At 39.1% G+C, this 23,211-nt stretch overlaps 1 protein-coding gene across 3 annotated transcripts in view; it reads right to left on the bottom strand.

Moving 5' to 3' along the window:
* The window catches only part of LOC131065718 (protein WHAT'S THIS FACTOR 1 homolog, chloroplastic), a 59,571-nt gene that overhangs the window by 19,858 nt on the left and 16,502 nt on the right, over positions 1–23,211 (bottom strand). The window contains exon 2 of one of the 3 annotated variants that reach the window (XM_059209279.1): positions 2,884–4,111. The exons of the other annotated variants lie outside the window; for them this stretch is intronic. The gene's annotated coding sequence lies outside the window, so the exon portion shown is untranslated. Of the gene's footprint in view, positions 1–2,883; positions 4,112–23,211 lie in introns of those variants that run through there. 3 annotated transcript variants of the gene reach the window in all.

The following is a 23,211-nucleotide window of genomic DNA, read 5'->3' as shown; positions in this document are numbered from 1 at the left end:
GACCAAATTATGAATTTCGCTCCTGACCCTTCCAAAGGGTCCAAAGCGAAATCCTAAATAGGTCCTGTTCCTGGCCATGGTTTTGAGCGAATTTCTCCTTTCAAGCCTTCCTAAGGATAGAACAAGTGTTTTCTTCATGAGAGAGGAATCCAAAGGTGAAAATCATGACAAAGCAAGGTAAGAAGAAAGTAGAATTCAACCTAAAGGAAGAAAATCGCTCCTGACCCTTCCAAAGGGTCCAGAGCAAATTTCTTCACCAGACACTATTCCTTGCTCCAGACTACAAGCTAGTGCATTCCCAATCAATTTTAAAGCCCAAAGACTTCTTATTAATAACCTAAGGGATGAAGAATGAAGCTAAGTGAGGGAAAACAAGCAAATCATGGATTTCGCTCCTGACCCTTCCAAAGGGTCCAGAGCGAAATTCTCAAAATCACCTAAGGAAGGGTCCAAAGCGAAATTCTCAAAATCACCTAATTTGCTCATGATAGAAGCTAAAATATGAATTCCTAGGCCTTGGAAGAGAAGACTAGTGCATACTTGCCTTGGGAAGCAATTTGGGGTAAAGAAATGATGCAATTTGGACCTAATCATGAAAATCGCTCCTGACCCTTCCAAAGGGTCCAAGGCAAAGTCCTTTGAAATCCCTATTTTTTAACCTTGTTTGAAGGCAAGTTGCAAGTTCATGATGGCAAGAACATTGAAAGGTTAAGGATCAAGATGGTGAAATAATGGAAAGATAGAGTGAATGGAGTAAAATGCCAAACATTAAATCTTGAAGAAACTTCAACATCTCCTAGGGTTGCCTATCTCTCTTCAAAGGATTCACAAGCAAGTCACATTCAAAACACATCATTCCTCTCTTAGTTTGTTAATCAAACCTCAATTTTTGAATAAATAATGCAAATCTACCTTGATTAAACAATTGTCAAATTGGCTAAATTGACCTTTGAGCTTAAAAATTCAAAAAATTCATTCTTTGGCGCCCAACTATATTCTTTTTTAGCTTTATTGCTAGGTCGGCCACCTTGGAGATGGATTTTTTAAATTGTATTTATTTATTTAAGAGGTCGGCCTCTTGGGAAAAGGATGAAAGCGCCCTATATAGGAAAGTAAATTTTGCAAACATTAATCATTCATTCATACTTTCTTCCTAAGCGAATTTGAGGAGTAGAACTAGAGGAGCGAATTGCAGCAGGTGTAGACGAATTTCTGATCTAGGAAGGCTGGTCAAGGTCTGAATCTGCAAAGGCAAACCTGAGGTGCAGACCTGAAGCTTTTGACCCCCTTTGAATATCACTTGGAAGGAAGGCGAATCCAGCAGCAATCTCCCTTTTTATCCATCTTTTTAGGTTGATAATTAGAAATCAAGGACAAGGTATGTACAATCTGATTATTTGAAGATGTATTGAAGATCTGATTCAAATTTGTATATCAATTTTTATAGGTTAAGTCTTCAATAATCTAGTTTGATTTGTAGGTAATGTCAATTTGAAAAATCATAATTTTAAGGGTTTATCATTTTATTTTCAAATTAAAGTTCAATTGTTTCTTTAAAAGATCTCAAATCACCTATCTAGGGTACTATACCTAAACCTAACTAAAGCCTTTTTGAAGGTAGCAAATGGCGGCCCCCAAGGCAAGTGGATCCACTACCCGGCAGGCTCTTATTAAAGAAGATTTTGACGACTTGGAGACAAGGATCGTATCCAAATGGAGCAGTATTGGAGACACCAACTTAGGGAACTTCAATGTGAAGAAGTTTCGAGAAGTACCCTACATTGGCAAGCCATCACCCATAGCCAAGAAGATAATTGGGAGTGGCATCATCAAGGCCACAGGCTTCCCTCCCGCAGTCAGATGTCATGAGCCAATGATTGAATGTGCCAGGCACTATGATTCACATTCAAGGACAATCGTAGCCAAGGATGGAACTACCCTCGCCTATCTTTCAAAAGAAGCTATAAGTGAAGCTTTTCATCTTCTGGAACAGAGAGCTTGTAATGTCCCCTTCTCCGCAGTGATTAGTTCAGTGGTCCATTGGCCTATTCCGAAGACCCATAGGCTATTTGGAAAGAAGAATTAGGGTTTCCAACTTTTGTGGAGTTCTGCTCAAGCTTTTTAGGGTTTACCAGGAGGGAATTCTTCAGTTCTATCTATGCTTTCCTTCTGGGTTTTTCATGAGCTCCAGGGTGGTATAACATGCATTTGATTCTTTGGTGAAGTGAGAACTTACTATTTTTAGTAAGTTGGGGTTTGGCTACTTGGATGATGTTGTCTCACTGAGCTTTCCAAGCTCTTTCTCTGGGTGCGAAGATCATGTTTTTCGGAGGAGTATTTCATGACTTACTATTTTTAGTAAGTGGCAATATTGAGCAATTCTATTTTTAGTAGTTTGGACAGGGTCCTAATCCTGTAGCAGTTCAGTGGTCTTCATTGCTCAGCTTCATCCTAAATTTTGTTGATAATCAGTATTGGAGTCATGAGTGATTTAATTAAATATTATTTCCTTATCCTAAGGTTTAATATTTAATTATTTTATTACTGATTAATGATATATTGCGCGACTTAGGAAAAGACATATTTATATCTAATATCAATGTTTATTTTCCTAAGTTAGGCATTGAAATTTGAAGAATGCATTATGTTATTATTGAAGACTTAGGCAAGTTCGAACTTGTTTAAATTATTGGTAAAAATGCAACTTGGGCGCTGTTGACGTGTATTTTGTACACTGCCTAACACAGAATAAAATACCCAAGGGTACCTTATCCTCTCTTGAATAAAGCCTCCGATTGCTGAAGATATCGCGAAAAAGGATCAATCAGGATGACTCCAAGGTTCTTTGATGTAGGGTCTCTACGTGTGGATAAGCTTGCCGTGGTATGATGTGATTTGCTGGAATCACAAGGGGACTTACATTTGGTGATTGAATTTCCGATCTACTTTGCTAGAACACAAGCTCTCACTAACTTAGATTAAAAAAAGGGAAAAAGGAAGGGGGTGAAGAGAGGATCTAATCCTAATACTAAGAATGTAGGAGCAATGATTTGATTTTTGATGAAACTCCAACTAGGTCTTGTTTTGACATCAATGGAACATCTACACAAGGCTAGTGCGATCTTCTAAGGGAAGCTTTATGATGTTCAAATCATCACCACAGGCATAGACACCATCAAGTTGATGCATATCAATGAAGAAGTGACAAATTGAAATTGAGCTTAGGCTGAATGATTCCAGTTGACTACGCAAGGCAAGTCTGCAATCAACAAACTGCTAGTAGTATGGATGTACGAATTCCACCATTAATCAATCGCATTTCCTCCATTCATCTAATCATCTACCATCTAGGATTGAAGACTCAACAAGAAACCATGCAAATTGCAAGAAACGACACACTTCACCATTACTTCAATGAAAATGGAGTTTGTTTACAATCAATGGCCACAATTTCTTGCCTTGTCCTCCTATTCTACTCTAATTGCTTCCAACTATTCTCTAACTATTCTAACTATTTACATACTATCTCTAACAATTGCTAATTTATTGCTAATTAGCCTTTACAAATGAAATGCCTGGGCTTATATAGTGCCCACAATACAATTTGATGGCTTAGATCAATTCAAGATCAATGGCCAAGATTTTACAATGAAAACCCTAATTAGGGTTTGTTACAACCATTACATAACATTTAATGCTTGACCAATGATAAAATTGTATTGCTTGGACACATGTCCTCTCTAGAAAAATCGACCAATGGATAGCCGGGGTAGGTACATCGGAGTTTGTGTCACCTTCCATGAGTTAAGTACATTGAATCTGGACATGCTGAGGTGGACCACACTGACTGGAGGAGTGATGACTGGGATGCCACCTCATCTGACACTTGTAGCTTGCTAGATATTCAATTTGATGTCGTTGAGAGGCTATCTTTAATTAACTCTTGTTCTAACTCCTTTTGTCCTTGATGTGCAAGACGATGATGTACCTCGCCTTGGAATGCTGGATTGAAAGAGGTTGCCCTTGATGACGTTAGTCCAAAGAAGGTCGTCCCCGCGAAGACCGTCCTTGATCCGGCTTGATTTTCCTTGATGAGATCTCCATTTGATGCCTACACAACATTTCAAAATTAGAAACATGATTTTGCAATATATAACATAGATTAAATTAATTTTAGGAAACCTCATAATAAATCCTTGAGTTATTATTTCCTAAAAAACAATTGGGCCAATACAATTCAAAATTCAAAATTCAAGCTTAAGGCAATGACGATCAAAATTCGAAATTAAAACAAGAGATCTTGCCATACCTTACTTGAGAGCTTAACTCTAACATGCAAAACAAAGAATTTGCCTAGGCAAAAATCAAAATTTGATAGCTTCAACGTGATCTTGAAGGATAATAAACGTCCTCTTTGTCAATTCGCTACCCTTGGGGATATCTTTGATGTGTTCTTCAATGTCCTTGGCAAGTTCGCCTAACTTGAAACTCGAACTCCTTTGATAATGCTTGCACCTTCCCTTTGAAATTCGCATATGAAAGAGGATGCTTGAATAATGATTTAAAAATGAAATAAACACCTCCTTTTATAAGCACTTTCCTCATGCATTACCTTAGGCCGACTTGGTGAAAACAAAGATAATTAAAAGCCATTTTTAATAAAAAAAACCAAGGCCGACTTTCATAAAACAATGAAATACCAAGCGCTCCCTTTGATTTTTATTAAATTAATAATTAATTATTAAATGCCTTCATTTTTAAATTGTCAAATTCGATTTTTACAAAGGCAAAAATAATTAATAAATATCAAACGCAATATTTAAATGCTAATTAATTGAATCTTTTAATTTATCAAATTTTAGCATTTAAAATAGATTCAAAAATATTTGTTTGAGCGCCAAATTTTGAAGATGAAAGATACGTACCTCATCGCCCTGGTCCCTGACTGAGGGACAGGAGCGATCCATCAACTTTGTCTTGATCCTTGCATTTTTTGACCTCCAATCTCTATCATAGGCGACAAATAACATTGTTTCTTTACTCCACGCCTGTCTTACTTGACTTTCACAAGGCAAATTCAATGTTTGGAGGATCATCGCCCTGGTCCCTTGGAGAGGGACAGGAGCGATCCTTGTCTTCTAGCTTGAAATTCATCGTTTTTGATTCTAACTCCTCGTTCATTGCCTTCCAAATGGCGTTTTAGACCCTTTGCAACTTTGTTTTGTCATAATCTTTGAAGAATAACAAGTGACTTAGCAAATATCGCCCTGGTCCCTTCCTGAGGGACAGGAGCGATCTTAGTGTCCTGGCTCAAATTTGCAAACTTTTGTTCTTCGTTCTTCGTTCATTGCCTCTTAAAGGACGTTCTTGATCTAGCATAAACTTGCCTTGACATGATTTTGACGGGACATGAGTGTTTTGATGAAAATCGCTTTGGTCCTTGTCCAAAGGACAGGAGCGATATAGGCTCTTTATACAAATTGGTGATCGTTTGACGTTTGAAGCCTTTGGTATATCACCTTCGAAGGACGCCTTAGACCTTTTACCACCTTGCAAAACCTTTACTTGGCATGAATTTTACATGAATTGGCAAATATAATAGATATCGCTCTGGTCCCTTCCTGAGGGACAGGAGCGAACTTCAAGGTTTTGAGTTTGTCCTTGTTTCGACCAATTTGCCATCACTTTCATTGCGTAGAATGAAGTCCCTTTGAACACCTTGGACGCTTGAAACTTTTGAAATCTATGCCTTTATGGAAATATCGCTCTGGTCCCTTCCTAAGGGACAGGAGCGAATTAGGTGTCTTGATGCAAATCTTTCACTTTGGTGATCTTCGTAACTTTGTGCTTGATTGAGACACCTTAAAACATCTTTGCCACCTTGTACTTCGCCTTGAAGTGTCTTGAATTTGGAGGAAAAGGCAACATAACTAAGATATCGCCCTGGTCCCTTGGAGAGGGACAGGAGCGAATTTGTACTTGTAGTCTCCATCACACTTCGCCAGCTTCCAAATTTATCTTCAACAGTCTCGTAATGTCCCCTTTCATTCATCCATGCCTTGGAATTCATTGTAACTTGGCAAGAAATTTGTCTAAGACAAAAATCGCTCTGGTCCCTTGGAGAGGGACAGGAGCGAACTTGGGCATTTGGGTCCCTTGTTGACGTTTAATAATCTTCAATTTGTCTTCAATGGGTTCAATTCATCTCCTTTCTTACCTTCAAACATAAAACTTGCTTGATCTTTGCCCAGATCGTAGCTTATGAAGAATTTCGCTCTGGTCCTTCAGTGAGGGACAGGAGCGAATTTGACCCTCTAGGTAAAAACTTCATCATTTCATTGTTTTTGATCAAGTCTGGATGCTCTATCATGCTCATTTCGTCCTTCACCATGCCCTTGATGTCTCAATTCGTCCAAACACGGTCAGGAATGGCTCAAATAAGTATTTTCGCTCTGGTCCCTTGGTGAGGGACAGGAGCGCTTCGCCTTGGTCCTCCTGGGAGGGACAGGAGCGAAATTTGACTTTTCGAACTCTCTATTAGGATAATTTTAATGGAATATAACATTTCAGTATAAGTCTTATACTTTAAGTTATATTCCATATATACTTTCAGGATGTTTGAGAGTGGTTTCAGACCTCCAAGAGTTATATTGCAAAATCTAGTTTTTGGAGGTTTTTCAGTTTCCAGACTTAGTCAAATTTCAGGATCAGGACATTCCAGACTTAGCCAAATTTCAGGATCAGGACCTCACTCAAGCCGGACTTGCTACCCTATGTGATCACCTGGGCGACACTCAAAATGCAAAGGCCAACTAACAAAACCCTAGAAGACCAAAAACAAACCCTAAAAAGCAAAAAAAAACATGGGTCCCCATTTGCAATGGGGCGATGTGTGAAAACGTCACAACAGGCGCCCACCTTGGGAAATGAAACGAAATGTCATTTGGACACCATGTGATAGTGAAATGAAATGCAAATTGGAGAGGTGAATTTGGGAGCATTTACATTTGAATTTCAAAGGGAAAAAACTATAAATATAGGTGCTTAGCCTCCCATTTGGATATCTTATGAAATTGCATTGTTATGTTGTCAGTTTGGCGATTGAAAATCTAAGCTTCGAAGTGTGGCTTCCTAGCTAAATCTTAGTTTCGTACTTGGAAGATAGTACCTAGCTGTGTTCCTGTAATTCCAGTGTTGTCCATGAGTGTTCTGCAAATTGTGGAGAGTTTTGCATGGATTTTGGAGTGTCTCCTTGTTGCTGGTCGCGGAGTTGCTGAAACCATATTTTGCTCATACCTCTTGACCAAGTGATTGCATCGTTCTGGGTATCGGCTCTTTGGAAGCGTATTGGGAAGACAATCATTCTCCTATCTTGGCATGGCTTTTGGTGGTCATCACAATTTTTGGTTGCAAATCTAAGTTTTCTGTTGTAGCACCATTTTCAGACTTACCTTGGGATGCGTGCAACACATCCAGAGCTTCCAAGTTCCAAGTTTGTGGTATTGGATTGGTTGCCTATGTTATATTAGTCATTTGCATTTTATTTGGTGTGATTCCAGTTAGTTTTGAGAAAGTTACGAGTGTTTTGGTGTTTCCAGTAGTGGCTGGATAGTGTGTTTTCTAGATTGCAGAATTAGAACAGCAGTAGCGTTCAAGTGTGGTGTGATTTTGATAGTGGATTGTTTGAGATCAGCATTAAGCTTCTTATCTTATCTCATATCTCTATTTTGTAAGATTGTTTCAATAATACTAATCAATCATTCTTGCTGTTCTTATTTGTAATTCTCACTGCATAAGTGGAAGAGGTTGGCTTAGCCGCCTTCTTGCTTTGTAATTCAGTTTATGTACTCAGTCCTCTCACTGAATAAGTGGTCGAGTGATAAGTTTTATGCAATTGTCCTCCCGCTGAAATATGTGGTAGAGTGATAGCTTAATGTAATGTCCTCCTGTTGAAATACGCGGTAGAGTTATTGAGTTTCAATTTCTTGTTATTTCCCTTGGTTGGTTTACCGCCAAGAGTTCAGTTTCTATCCTGTTGGATAAGCAGAAGGGGCTGGCTTGCCGCCCGTGCATTGTAATTTCAATTTGATTATGGTGCTAACGATCCCCAAAACACCATATGCTCTCACCCTCCCAGATTGGGCTCTCAGTGAACAAAAGGTGGAAGGGTTCCCTTTTAGCAGTTTGGATTATTTCTCTAACCTTAACGGGTTATCTGTTGGTTGATGTTTATTATTGGTCCAGAAAACAAAAAAAAGTTTAAGAGGAATATTACAGTGGTATCAGAGCTGGTTTTCCTACCAGCCTGTGTGTTCCAAGCGATCAAAGTTCTCCTTGAGTGACAGAGAAACGGTGGTTGATTCTATGGCAGAGAGAACAGCAGAACAAAATGAGGGTCCTTATTGTAGAGTGGAAAGAAAATTTGAAACCATGATGAACATGATGTCCCAATTGCTGGCCAAACTTAATCAGAATTATGGTGGGACTCCTAATCAGCCCACTAATGGACTCCAAGCTAACAACAATGGAGGAACACCTAGAGGGTTAGTACCAAGGCCTTTGCAACCTGTCTTCCTAGCCAAGGAGGTGCCTCAAGCTGAAACTGAGATATCAACAATGGATGAAATAAGGAATAGTTACTTGGAGTATGCTTCTCTCCCTGCAGAGATCCGAAATATCCTCACCTTTAACCAGTTTATGAACCAAAAGATAAAAAGAGGTGGAAGATATGATAATCACCCTCATGCTCCACTAGATTATCAGCAAGCCCTTGGCAAGGTTACTCTAGCCAACTTTGACAGTAGTGATAAGAGTTCTGCTAGATCGTGGGTTCAAAAGTTGGACAATTATTTGTCCTTGAGACCATTGCCAGAAGAAGATGACAAAACAGTAATTGAGGTTGTGCATGATGAATCTCTTAATGTTCCTTATGGAGCTAGTGTTGAATACACTCATGTGCTTCTAGAGGAAGAGCAGATGAAAATTGAAGATATTAAATAGGAGCAAAAGGTTAACAGATTGTTGGATGGAGATTCATGTCATGAATCTGAAAATATTGCAGCTAATGATGAAGTTCCTAATGACCAAGAGGCTGTCCTATTTTGTGAGTTTAAAATATACCAAAATGATGACATTCAAGGGGCAGATTTAGAGGACCAATCAAAAATTGCATTTCAAAATAATGGGGTTGAGACTCATAGTTTGAAGAATGAGCTTGACCAAATTTTGAAAGTCTTTGACTTGAAGCAGTGTCCTAAATTGGAATTTTCAGATTTAGGACAGCAAGATAGTTGGTCTAAGTTGGAAAAAGGAAATAATTTTCAGATTGTTGATAACCCATTGTTTGAGATTGGTATAGTGAAAACATACGACAATCCACTTTTTGAGTGGGAAGATGGAACATCACTTGCTTCTAGCATTGCACTTGGTCAAAATAACAATGTGTGGAAACCAACAGAAGATTCAAGATTTAAGTTGGATGATACTTGGAGCTATGGTGAGCACTTCTTAACTGAGCAAAGTAATCAGCCTTTTAGTATTTGGGATCCAGGTGTGAAGGCAAGTAAGGACGATGAGGAGACCATGTGGGATGAATTTCCCTTTGATCCGGACGATGAAATGGAACTTGATGATGATTCTATATTAGCAGCCAATGGTGACGTTACACTTGATCTTGGGGCTGCCTTCTCATTTGATCAAAGTGACAATGGGGTGGAAGCAGATTTAAAAGTCTATAAGACTCCTGATATTGAAGGGTCTGATGGTGTTCTTGAACATAAATCAGATCTATTAGTGCACAGTGTTGATCATGATCTTGGTGTTGAGCAATGTCATCACGTGGATGATGTGGGGTGTGAGACTAGGGACAACCAAGGAGTCATTGAAGACAAGAATGGAAATTTTGATTGTAATCTAAGGCTCAAAGAATTAGTGAAGTCTAATCTTATTTATGATATTGAGCATTTTCAACTAGTTGGTGGAGTTAGATAAGAGTCTTGGAGCAGCTATGGGAGCAGCAATTGCAAGAAACAAAGTTCTGATTTTTTCTTACAGCCTGTCAGCAGTACACCATCTTTGTATTCTTATGATTGGGATGGCTTCCAGGTTCTTGATAACCCTTTCTTTGAAGTGGGTATTGAGAAAAGTTATGATAACCCTCTCTTCATGATGGATGACTTCGATATCTTTGACATCAACGTGTTGTCGAAACCCAATTTAGTTGTCGTACAAGGTTTCATTGCAGCAGCAAGGAGTGAAGATTTCAGACTTGTTACACATGGAGTAGGGGAGAAAGAAGGACCAAAACGTGGTGATTGCATGCTTGATAACCTAATCCATGGGTTGAACGATAATAAGGCTCATACCAATCCATTTTGGGAGTTGGATTTGAGGACAACATTTGCTCCATATTCCAATGTTGTTGAAGCTTTCATGGTTAGGCTTCAAGGGTTCACTAGAGGAGACATCAATTTCTTAAGTATGCATTTGGTCCTCACTATCACTTGGGAATGTGTTGAGTTTTCTTTTCAGTGTATTGAAAATCACTTTCGGTTGGGTATCCAAGCTCGAGATCGTCAACATGGTCTGATGGATCTTATTACATGTGGAAAGAAGGATCTTTGGAGGGATAAGGAACAAATTTTCAGACTTGATGGTGTTGTTCCCTTCTTTACCAGCCATTTGGTTCCTTTTGCTCATCAACTAGTGGATTGGGAAGATATTATGAGCAAAGGATGGTTCCATGCGGAGTTGGAGTCACTAGAGAAGATATTTCCAGCCTTGAACATGAGCATATGTGTTGTTTTGGACGGTGATTTCCTGTGTTGCAACAGCTGTTCATCTTCTTGGATGTTGATTTTCCTAAAATCAGATCTCAAGTCAACCATTTCAGACTTGGTGAGCTGCTGGTGTACTCTTTTTCAGACTTCACAGTCTCTTGGCAGGACAGGTTTAAGGTTTCAGGTGAGAGGTATGGCAAGTTGGGGCTATCAGTATCTGTGTATGGGAAGTGTTCAAGCTCTAACTAGTGGTTATTCTTATGCCCTCTCTTCTACTTATGATTAGGACAGCGAACCTTTGCTCTCTATGGTTCATCATTCTAAGGTGCTTGAAGTAGGAACTATAAGAGATTTCAGAAGTCTCCATGGTTGTATCAGAATAATTCAATTGAGGCCTAGTAGATTCATGTGGAGCTATGGGGATGAGGTTGTTGAGCTCTTGCAAAGGATTGTTTTCATCTTTGCAGGGAGATTTGGAGAAGCCACATTTACAGTCATGGCTCCGCTTGACACCTTAGGGAGATATGTTGTGGAGTTTGATTGTGAGTTGTGTAGACTTTATTTCCTATTGCCTAGGCTTGTGATAGATAGTGGCATTGTTGATATTGATTACTCAGAGCTTTCTGGACATGAGATGCTGCACGATAGTGATGTCAATCCTTCAAGATTTTTCAATCTGAGCATCATGGATGGTAACATTTTGGAGTTACAAGGGAGGTTAGTGCAGTTTTGGCGTGATGTTTTCACTGATGTCATCAGAGTAGCGCAACTTCAGCATGGTGGGTTCTTCTTGAGACGGGCATGGGACCTTGGGATCATACTTGCTTTGGTGTGGATTAGTTTATAATTTTCGGGAATTGTGATGGCATTGCTTGAGGACAAGCAATTTGGGAAGGGCGGATTGTAATGTCCCCTTCTCCGCAACGATTAGTTCAGTGGTCCATTGGCCTATTCCAGAGACCCGCAGGCTATTTGGAAAGGAGAATTAGGGTTTCCAGCTTTTGTGGAGTTATGCTCGAGCTTTTTAGGGTTTACCAGGAGGGAATTCTTCAGTTCTATCTATGCTTTCCTTCTGGGTTTTTCATGAGCTCCAGGGTGGTATAACATGCATTTGATTCTTTGGTGAAGTGAGAACTTATTATTTTTAGTAAATTAGGGTTTGGTTGCTTGGATGATGTTGTCTCACTGAGCTTTCCAAGCTCTTTCTCCGGGTGCGAAGATCATGTTTTTCGGAGGAGTATTTCATAACTTACTATTCTTAGTAAGTGGCAGTATTGAGCAATTCTATTTTTAGCAGTTTGGACAGGGTCCTAATCCTCTAGCAGTTAAGTGGTCTTCATTGCTCAGCTTCATCTTGGATTTTGTTGATAATTAGTATTGGAGTCATAAGTGATTTAATTAAACATTATTTCCTTATCCTCAGGTTTAATATTTAATTGTTTTATTACTGATTAATGATGTATTAGGCGACTTAGGAAAATACATATTTATATCTAATATCAATGTTATATTTTCCTAAGTTAGGCATTGAAATTTGAAGAATGCATTATATTATTATTGAAGACTTAGGCAAGTTCGAACTTGTTTAATTTATTGGTAAAAACGCAACTTGGGCGCCCACCTTGGGAAATGAAACGAAATGTCATTTGGACACCATGTGATAGTGAAATAAAATGCAAATTGGAGAGGTGAATTTGGGAGCATTTACATTTGAATTTTAGAGGGAAAAAACTATAAATACAGGTGTTTGGCCTCCCATTTGGATATCTTATGAAATTGCATTGTTATGCTGCCAGTTTGGCGATTGAAAATCTGAGCTTTGAAGTGTGGCTTCCTAGCTAAGCCTCAATTCCGTACTTGGAAGATAGTACCTAGCTGTGTTCCTGTAATTCCAATGTTGTCCGTGAGTGTTCTGCAAATTGTGGAGAGTTTTGCGTGGATTTTGAAGTGTCTCCTTGTTGCTGGTCGCGGAGTTGCCGAAACCATATTTTGCTCATACCTCTTGACCAAGTGATTGCATCGTTCTGGGTATTGGCTCTTTGGAAGTGTATTGGGAAGACAATCATTCTCCTATCTTGGCGTGGCTTTTGGTGGTCATCACAATTTTTGGTTGCAAATCGAAGTTTGCTTCTGTAGCGCCATTTTCAGAATTATCTTGGGATGCGTGCAACACATTCGAGGCTTCCAAGTTGTGAGTTTGAGGTATTGGATTGGTTGCCTATGTTATATTAGTCATTTGCATTTTATTTGGTGTGATTCCAGTTAGTTTTGAGAAAGTTATGAGTGTTTTGGTGTTTCCGGTAGTGGTTGGATAGTGTGTTTTCTAGCTTGCAGAATTAGAACAGCAGTAGCGTTCAAGTGTGGTGTGATTTTGATAGTGGATTGTTTGAGATCAGCATTAAGCTTCTTATCTTATCTCATATCTCTATTTTGTAAGATTGTTTCAATAGTACTGATTGATCATTCTTGTTGTTCTTATTTGTAATTCCCACTGCATAAGTGGAAGAGACTGGCTTAGCCGCCTTCTTGCTTTGTAATTCAGTTTACTTAGTCCTCCCACTGAATAAGTGGTCGAGTGATAAGTTTTATGCAATTGTCCTCCCACTGAAATATGTGGTAGAATGATAGCTTAAGGTAATGTCCTCCCGCTGAAATACGCAGTAGAGTGATTGAGTTTCAGTTTCTTGTTATTTCCCTTGGCTGGTTTACCACCAAGAGTTCATTTCTATCCTGCTGGATAAGCAGAAGGGGCTGGCTTGCTGCCTGTGCATTGTAATTTCAATTTGATTTATGGTGCTAACAATCCCCGGAACACCGTATGCTCTCACCCTGGGAGATTGGGCTCTCGGTGAACAAAAGGTGGAAGGGTTCCCTTTCAGCAGTTTGGATTATTTCTCTAACCTTAACAGGTTATCTGTTGGTTGATGTTTATTATTGGTCTAAAAAACAAAAAAAAGTTTAAGAGGAATATTACATATACCTAAACCTAACTTAAGGCTTTTTGGAGGTAGCAAATGGCGGCCTCCAAGTTAAGTGGATCCGCTACCCGGCAGGCTCTCATTAAAGAAGATCGAAAGAGTGAGGACTTGGAGACAAGGATCATATCCAAATGGAGCAATATTGGAGACACCAACTTAGGGAACTTCAATGTGAAGAAGTTTCGAGAAGCACCCTACATCGGCAAGCCATCACCCATAGTCAAGAAGATAATTGAGAGTGGCACCATCAAGGCCGCAAGCTTCCCTCCTGCGGTTAGATGTCATGAGCTAATGATTGAATGTGCCAGGCACTATGATTCACATTCAAGGACAATCGTAGCCAAGGATGGAACTATCCTCCCCTATCTTTCAGAAGAAGCTATAAGTGAAGCTTTTCATCTTTCGGAACAGAGAGATATGATTTACAAGAGCTTAGAAGGAGCTAAGTCTATCTACGAAGATGACCCGGATACCTAATCGAACTTCATCAATAAGAATTGGTTACTCAAGAGTAGGCCTCGCTTGAATAAGATACCTAATACCCCCAAAATTGATTTCCAAGAGGAGTTCAGAGACTTAATAACCATGGTCAACCGGATTATAGGTGCCTCTCAAGCCTTCTTTTTCGACAAGTGGATGTTCTTCTTTATACAGGTGATCGTTCAAGAAAAGGGAATGTTCAATTGGGCCAGAATTATTAGCAACAACCTAGATGTCCAGTTGTGGAGGCTAGTCCCTACTAAGTCATTCCACATGAGTTCATATGTTATATATTCTTTAGCCAGATGTTTTGAATATGTAGGATTACCGCACAAAGGAGTTGTTGAGAGAGGACCCGAAGAGATAAGAGTATGTGATTCTTATGCTCAAATGCATCATCCACCTAAGAATTACTACAAGCTAGTCAACGATACTTTCACAATGCATATCACCAGGACATTACAAGGAGGGATCCACCATCGACTATCTCTAGAAGCACAAGAATTCGTGAAGAAACATGGTGCATGGTTCATTCAATTTCCTAAATTTACCTACACTGGGGTCCATGGATGTCCTTCACCTCCTTATATGTTGCCAAGATATCCTACGGATAGAATAATATTACTTGAAGTGACTAGACAGTTGGCAGCTTGTGCTAAAGCATCAAGACATAAGCATGGGAATGGTATCCCCATACCTATTTCACTGGGAAATTCAATTGAAGTATGTCCTAATTCTCAAGCAACCGAAGATGCCGAAAAGGAACTATCTATGTATTCATTCACATCCTTTGCCTCAAGAGAGAATTTTGATCCATATGGTCATATGGAAGAAACAGTTGGGAAAAAGTACAGGCATGTGTTTCAAGTGGAGGACTTCTGGATGAATGTTCAGGATGATGTGGAGGTCAAAAGGAAGATGCACTCTAGAATCTAGATTACCTTTGGATCTTATCAAAAAATGTAAGGTTTATAGAGTAGCTGATCAAGCATAGGACAGTGGTAGATATATCCAATCCTCCTATGAGAAGGAAGACAAGGAAGTGAAGATAGATTGGGATGAGCAAGAAGTCGCAGACTTAAGAGCATTGATGGACCCAGTTTTGAGTTGTACTCATAGATGGGTAGATGTCCAATGTCAAAAATTGAAGGAACACAATGTAGCCATGACATTCAGCCTAGAAGCAAGAACAGAAGAAGGAGAAGCGAGTGTAAGTGAGAACACTTCTCATTCCAAGGGGTCAAAGAGAAAGGAGGGACCTGAAAAGAGAGAACCATCCAAGAAGAAACAAAAGGTGAATCCTGATCATCCATCGAGTACTTCTTCTAGACATGAAAAGGAGCTAGGCCAAGGAGAGGATCAAAGAGAGAAGGTGTATGAAGTAGATGAGTCTATTGAATCCACAATGCAGAATGAACACCTCAGCACTCATCAAGTCAGTCTCTTCCTCTCCAAGTTGGTGCTAATGAGCAACAAGAAGAAAAGAATGATGATGAAGCAACATCTCCTTTCAGAGCTGAGGGGCCTTTGCCTAAGGAAATACAAGTAAGAGAGAGAAAATCTTCCATTCCAGATTGGCTAAAAGAAAGACTTACGAGGGTAGTTATGGTTGAAGATGAAGAGCAAGTATTTGATTTGGAAAGTCTTCTAGGAAACTCTCAAGAAGAGATTGAAAGGAAAAAGGCTACAAAGATGTCAAAGGTAATTAGAGATGATGCAGGATCCCAGAAGATACAAATAGCTACACCAGCAGTGGAGAAGTACAATGATGAGATTATGGTAGAAGAATATGATTTAGAGACATTTGATCTTGGTCCACTTACCTCCAAGCAAGCCATGGAAGAAACGATCGATTCAGTGAAAGCAGTTAATGATAAACTAAAGGAAGAAATGGAAAAGAATAAAAGGTTGGAAAAGGAGGTTAATGCTTGGAGGAATTATTTTAGCCATCTTAATCAGTCGTTAAGACGACAGGATCCAACAGTCTCACCCTTGCAGGCACTCCCTCCTGAGTCAATAAATGAGGCAGAAAAGATGAAGAACTTAGCCCAACTCATGAGTACATGGATTGATGGATCCTACAAGGTAGCCATCGAATTTGTAGCAAGAATGATGAAGACAGTCCACAGAGCTATCCAAGTCCTTGAGATCATTCATAATCTAGTGGTGACTGTGGATGCCTTCACTCACACTAGAGATATTGTCATCCCTGTATTACAAGTGGTAAGAAGGACATCAAGACAAGTTTTAGCACAAGAGAAGATAATTGGTGGAGGAACCCATAATCTTCTACAATGGTCAGCTTTGCTCCAAATGAAGGAAGTTCTATTCGAGGACATCAATAGTAGATGCAGTCGAGTGGAGAAAACTATCCATCCTATCCAGGATAAGGTGTTTGATGTATTATGTACAATCCTTTACAGAAGGATAGAGATCGAAACAGATGTGGATGTCCAAGAATTGGAAGATAGGATCAAGGTTATTTTTTGCAAAGAGGAGAACATGATCACAGAAAAGCAGCGAAATCAGATGTATGCTATTATGTTCCTGATCAAGAGAACAAAAGAACTAGAGCACGAGTGGGAGACAACCCTTCTTGCAGCCTTTGATCAGGTCCTTCACTTGGAAGAGCAGATGAAGAACCTGCATGAGATTCCCATTGCAGAGATCGAAGGGATTACGTCCAGATTCATTGAATATGCTAGAAAAGAACATAGAAAAGGGAACAAAATTCTAGATGAAAAGTTGTTATGAAATGATGTGGCAATTCAATTCCTATTGGGCTATGTTTCCTCGTTATTTGTGCCAATTTATATTAGCTATGGAGTGATAATACTTATTTAAATAAGGTCATTTTTGTAACAAACCCTGATTAGGGTTTAGGTGTCAAAATCTCAGCCTTTGATCTTCTTTAGATCCAGGCCGTTCATTGTATTTGAGATTGCTATATAAGCCCTCACTCAATTCATTTTAAGGAGTTAGAAAAAAAAGAGAAGAAGAATAAGATTGTTAGCAGCAGAGATAAAAGTAGTGAAGAGAGAAAGTTGAACAATTGTTGTTATATTTTGCTATGAGATCAATGAAATATTGAAGTTATGGTGTTTTATTGCAATCTTTGTGGCTTTTTACATGGTTGTTTATCTTCTTGAATCACTCTTAGTGGAGATAGTACCTAGATTTTAGGATTAGATTGAGCGACAAATGTTGTGTTTGATCTTTTGGTAAAACTCGTAGTCCAAACCACTAGCCCCTTACTGATTGTAAGCGAGCCTTATGTGGTCAACTGGAGCTATTGAAAAAAGTTTAAGAGTTCAATCATTATTTGAGATATTGATATGTATCTTTTTGATAGTATCCATTTCTATTAATGATTCGAAAATCATTGACTTCCCTTAGAAGATCGCACCGATTCCAATAGAGTTGTTGTTCTTTGGCAATATTGAGACTGGTAGAGTTTCACCAAGATCACTCTCCATTTAGTCATTTTTAGGCCTAGTTTAATATAACCCTCTCGAATCCCCTATCTTTTGCCCTTTTTTGAAACATCAGTTAGTATTAGGAAAATCTAGTTTCCTCATTGAAAAGTAATTGCAAGAACTAGCTTTCTTAGAAAGTACGTAAGGCCCCTTGATAAAACAGCAAACACAACGACCACTGGTGCTTATCCACAAGTAGAAAACCTACATATCAGAACCTTGGAGCTGCTCTGATTGATCCTTCTGTGAAATCTTCAGCATTCGAGGAAGCTTTATTCAAGAGAGGATAAGATACCTTTAGGTTTTTTATTCTGTGTTTGGTCGTGTACAAAAGACACATCAACACAACCCCACTAGTTTGCCATGCAACACATGCTGAATCTAGATGTCTGGAACACCCTTTACCTCAACCAACTAGCTTAACTCTCCAGTCAGTTAGGTTTCAAATGGCTTCTTCAGCCACACAACATCTGCTAGCTCTAACACTCCACCAACCAGCATGCAAGTTGATCAACTAATGCATGAAACCACTCTGCACCTAACACTCTCAAAGTCCATCTTTGACCTCCACCAACAAACAAGAACATCTAAGGGGCTCTCCAATTTGAGAGACCTGTTGTGACGTTTTCACACACCGCCCCATTGCAAATGGGGACCCCCTCTTTTTGCTGAATAAACCAAGTCTTTTGTGGTCAATGTCATCTCTCGACCGTAAGGAATGAGTTGTAAGGTCTTGTCGGTTTGGATTTTGATCTTTGAAAGAAATAAAATGACTACGTAGGGAATGGATTCTTAAGGAATATACAGTCTTAATATTGTCATCAAGTCGAGAATTAGGATTTTGATGTATTGAGAAATGCATTGTGCTTACTGCTTTATCCTTCGAACTTTACATTTTGCTAACTATAAACTTGATTGATACTTGTACTTCACAACGTGTCCTTGTCTTTTTCAAGTACATTGCAGGGAGCAGGACTTTGGATGCTGAGAGGAGGACATCGTTGAGTGGAGGATATCATCATCCAAGGAAGAGATTGCAATGATAGAACAAAGAATGCACGTGCAGAGGGATGGAATGATGGATATTTGGCTAAGTGTCGAGATAACCTTGAGAATTGATATGAAGAAATGAAAGAGAAACAACCAAATTTTGGCTGTCTAGAAGCATGTATTTCTATTAAATATTTTAGGATTTTTATCCTTCAGACTTAGAAATGGACTCAGTAGCCTAAGGTTTTGTGAAATCTGAACAAAGCATTGAAATGAGAACCCTTCAAGGAAGCTACCTGTGAAATTTGAGCAAATTCTAAGGACTTACTATTTTTAGTAAGTTTCACTGCGGCCCGGATTGGCCTAATTTTGTGTTTAAACAAACTTGCTATTTTTAGCATTGTCTATTTTTAGTGTCACTGTGTTCCGGTCTGCCCTAATTTGGTGTTTGGAAGAACTTGCTATTTTTAGTAAGTCTATTTTTGGAAAGTCTAGCTCTGGCAACTAGCAAAGCATTAACAGCAAAATTTTCCTGAATATCCAGTTCTAAATCCGGAAAAGTTGAATTGTAGGTAGGTGATCAAAATTTTGGCTAAGTTTGGAAATCCTTATCGAAATGGCAAGGCATGGAAAATCTATTCTTGGGTGCAGTTCCCAAGAAAAGGAGGAATCTTCCAAAGTCTAAAAAATCCTTCACCTCACTCGAAATGCATAGGATCCAGTAGAGTGGGTGCAATCCTCATGAAGTGGAGGAAATTTCCAAAACTTGAAAATTCCTCCATGACCCCTCAAATGTGCCCATCCTCCCTCCTTGGGTGCATATCCCAACGCAAGGAGGATTTTCCCTTCGGGAGGAAATTCCTCCACCTCCAAAATGCGCCCAGGTGTAGAAGGAGAGTGCAAATCACTAGCAGTGGAGCATTTTTCCAGAAACAAAAAATTCCTCCTTCACCTCCAAAATGCACCTAGGTAGGCTCTTAGGGCGCAAAATCCTAGCTGAGGATTTTTTCCTCATGACCAAAATTCCTTCTTTCAAGACAAAATTCTTGGAAATCATGTAAAATTGGCTAAGTGTTGGAAATTTCTTCCAGCGGGACAAAATTCTTGGAAAGTGAAAAAATGGTTAATTATCAAAGAATTCCTCCTTCAAGTCTAGAACGCACCCAAGCATTACTTAGGCCATGGAAATTTGAAATTTTTACTAAGGTATGGAAAATCCTTCAAGACCTCCCAAATGCGCCCAACTTCATGATGGCAAGGATGGATGAAATTTCACCAAGGAAAATTCCTTCCCCTGGCTCCAAATGCGCCTATCTCCAGGAAGGGAAGAAGTGATAAATTTTGCTCTGTGTTGCAAATCCTCCTTTAGGATTGATATGCGCTCAAGGATCCCTCAGAAATGGAAACTCAAAAAAAAATTGACTAAGTATGGAGAAATTCCTTCTCCAAGCTCCAAATACACCCATCTGTAAAATGCCAGAAAATGATAAAACATCAAGAATTCATCTATCCAATCCAAAGACAACATCAAGACGTCGAGAGGCATGGAGGTCCAAGATGAGCAGATCCAGATTATGACATCCAAGTTCAAGAAGAAATCCAGTCTCAAGAAGTTCATGGAGGAGGAATTCCAGTTCTAGAGAATGCTAGTTGAAAGACCTCAAGATTCAAGCAAGTACAGATGAGAAGAATTTACGACTATCTTGAATTTCCTCCGGAAGTCCAAGATCCTGGTCAGGAAAGAGCAAGGAGGAAGAATTCCAATTCCAAACGTTCAAGGAAGACATTCAAAGCTCCTGAGATCCAATTCAAGTATGAAAGGCTTCAAGAATGACAGAATCACTAACAAGGAAAGATATTCTAAGAAGGTGAATTCCCAAGCAAGTACATGGAAGTGCTGATGTGTGTTTTATGGACATACGAACACAAAATAAGATACCAAAGTATTTTACCTCTTGAATAAAATCACCTCAAATGCTAAATATCTGATCAACTAAGACGATTCCAAGGTTTCTACGGTTAGTTCTTGACATGTGGGTAACTCAATGGCTCGATGTAATAATGTTGTTTTCACTTGGGGACTTACGTAATTGTTCAATTTGGGGATTTATTTTCATGAGTTTGGAATTGGAATAGGTTATGCCAATGACTTAAGATTTTGTAATGAAGTTCTTGATTCTAATCTAACAAGGATTTTTAAAAAAGGACAAAAGGAAATAGGGTTTAGGAATTTCTAATCTAAAACCTAGAATGCAAGAAAAGGGTGAATGATTCAATGGAATCCTACTAGGCAAGGTCTCACCATCAAACGAACAATTTGACACAAGCTTAGTGCAATCATCTAAGGTATATTTCATAGATGTTCAAATCATTACCATCAAACATTGATACCATTAAGACAATGCATAACAATGGACGTATAATAATTTAAGTTAAGTTCATACAAAATTTCAGTTGACCACGCAAGGCACACTTACAATCAGCAAGAGGCTAGTGGTATGGATTAAATGGATTCCACACAAATGCATTCAACAAATTCATTCATTCAATCTAAATACTTGAAACAAATTCTAATCTAACTTGGAGGCAATGACAACCACAAATGCATACAACACTTAAACAAAAATCACCATCAATGAACAATGACTTATATTCAAATCTGCAGCATGTAGACAACAATTCTCAAAAATCTCTCCCTTACAAATGAGAGGCAATGGGGTATATATAAGGTCTCAAATGAAATGAATGGCCAAGATTCATTTTAAATCAAGGGCCAAGGTCATGCCAACACAGCCCTAAAGTTGCCCTAATTAGGGTTTACATCAAAAAAGGAATCACCAACATGTGATCCAATACAATAATGCCTAATCATCAAATAAGGAATCTTCTAGAAGATTTCCACCTGCATCCCTCTCTCTCACAGCATATTCCAAGAATCTAGCCAATATTGAATCTAACTCCTCCATGGTAATGCTGGGCAAAGCCTCCTGTTGAGCATCTATCACATCCAACGCATCAGACAAGCATCCAAACTATTCTCCCAATCTGGCATAAGCTTCTGCGAACTATAGACATGGATCAGCAAGGAAACCAAATTATCAATCTGATTCTTCTTCAAATAATCCAACTGGTTGAAGTACATGAACTTCATCTTATCTCTCAATTCTTCAAGTGTAGACCACCAGAAGCACTAACATCTATTCCTAACAATTCTTCAATGGATGAAAGGATTTTGGATTGAATCTCTTGAATTAATCCTTCCATCTCCATACAATTTTTCCATGCATGCTCATAAGTAGATTTCTGCATAGTCAATGCACAATACCAACTATGGAAATCATATCTATCTCCCTCATGCACAACTTTCTCCTGAACCAATGTGGACATAGGAACTTTCTTCAATGCTCTGAGGCGGGGAATGGTCCTCTCCTGTATAGGTTGGAATTCATCCCAAACTCCTTCCAAATATTGCATCCTGAATGCAAGCATTGACGTCCTATCAAATGCTTGGACAAACCGAGTAAGGAAATCATCTGCCTACTTCGTTACATCTTCAATCCATTTACCAAACTCTGCATGCGTATTCCTCGCTGCCTCGTGATCAAAAAGAAGTCCACGGTCAACAGCAATAGGCGAGACAAAGGTGGGATCTTCACGTCTCATCCCTGCAATAAACTCCTTAAGCTTGATATTCTCTTCCTTATACATGTTTTTCTTCTATATCTCCCTATCCAACCTTGCATTGATTACCTTGATTGTATCACCGAGTTCCTAAGACTCTTGCTCTTTTGTAGTCCATCCAAGGGCAACCGAAGTGATCTGGAAATCCATAGGAGTAGCCACATCATTAGTCACATCATCAATCGGGATAGCCACCTGTGCAATCTACATTCCTATCTCATCTCTAGCTATATTGGAAAGTATCTTAGCCTTCTTAGGTGCTTTCTCCTTATTACTCCTGGCTAAGTAGTCATCAATATCATCAATAATTTGTGTTTCCACTATCTTCTTAGTTTTCTCCATGCTTTGCAGCAACCAATCGGGAATGGTGGACATTTCCATACCGTCATCAAGACACATTTCCCGATCAAGTCCCCGTAATGCGGATATAACATCATCATCATCATCATCATCATCATCGTTATCCTTGGTTAAATCATAAACATTATTGTCCAAACTGACTTCCAACTGAATAGTGGGAGATCTTGGCTGCTCATCATCTTCATGCTACAATGACGATGTCGTCGTAGCATGTAGCTCCTAGATGAAATCCATACTCAGGCAAACCATCTGAAGCATCATGACCCCTAAAATGTAGGAACTTATCTTTTTAGGTCAAAACTTGGAAATTCTCGATCGCGATCAAAGCAGGTCAGTGGTACCAGTGCAAACCCTAGGTCCCCACTTCGAAAAAGCAAAAAGCAGGCATCCCTAAAAAATAGGAAAAACTTTCTAAAAATAGCCACACCGAGGATTGGGCTAAAAATGCCAAAAACGAAACTTCCTAAA

Source organism: Cryptomeria japonica, chromosome 7, assembly GCF_030272615.1.
Source record: "Cryptomeria japonica chromosome 7, Sugi_1.0, whole genome shotgun sequence".
NCBI lineage: Eukaryota > Viridiplantae > Streptophyta > Pinopsida > Cupressales > Cupressaceae > Cryptomeria > Cryptomeria japonica.
This window is presented reverse-complemented; position numbering and strand designations above follow the sequence as displayed.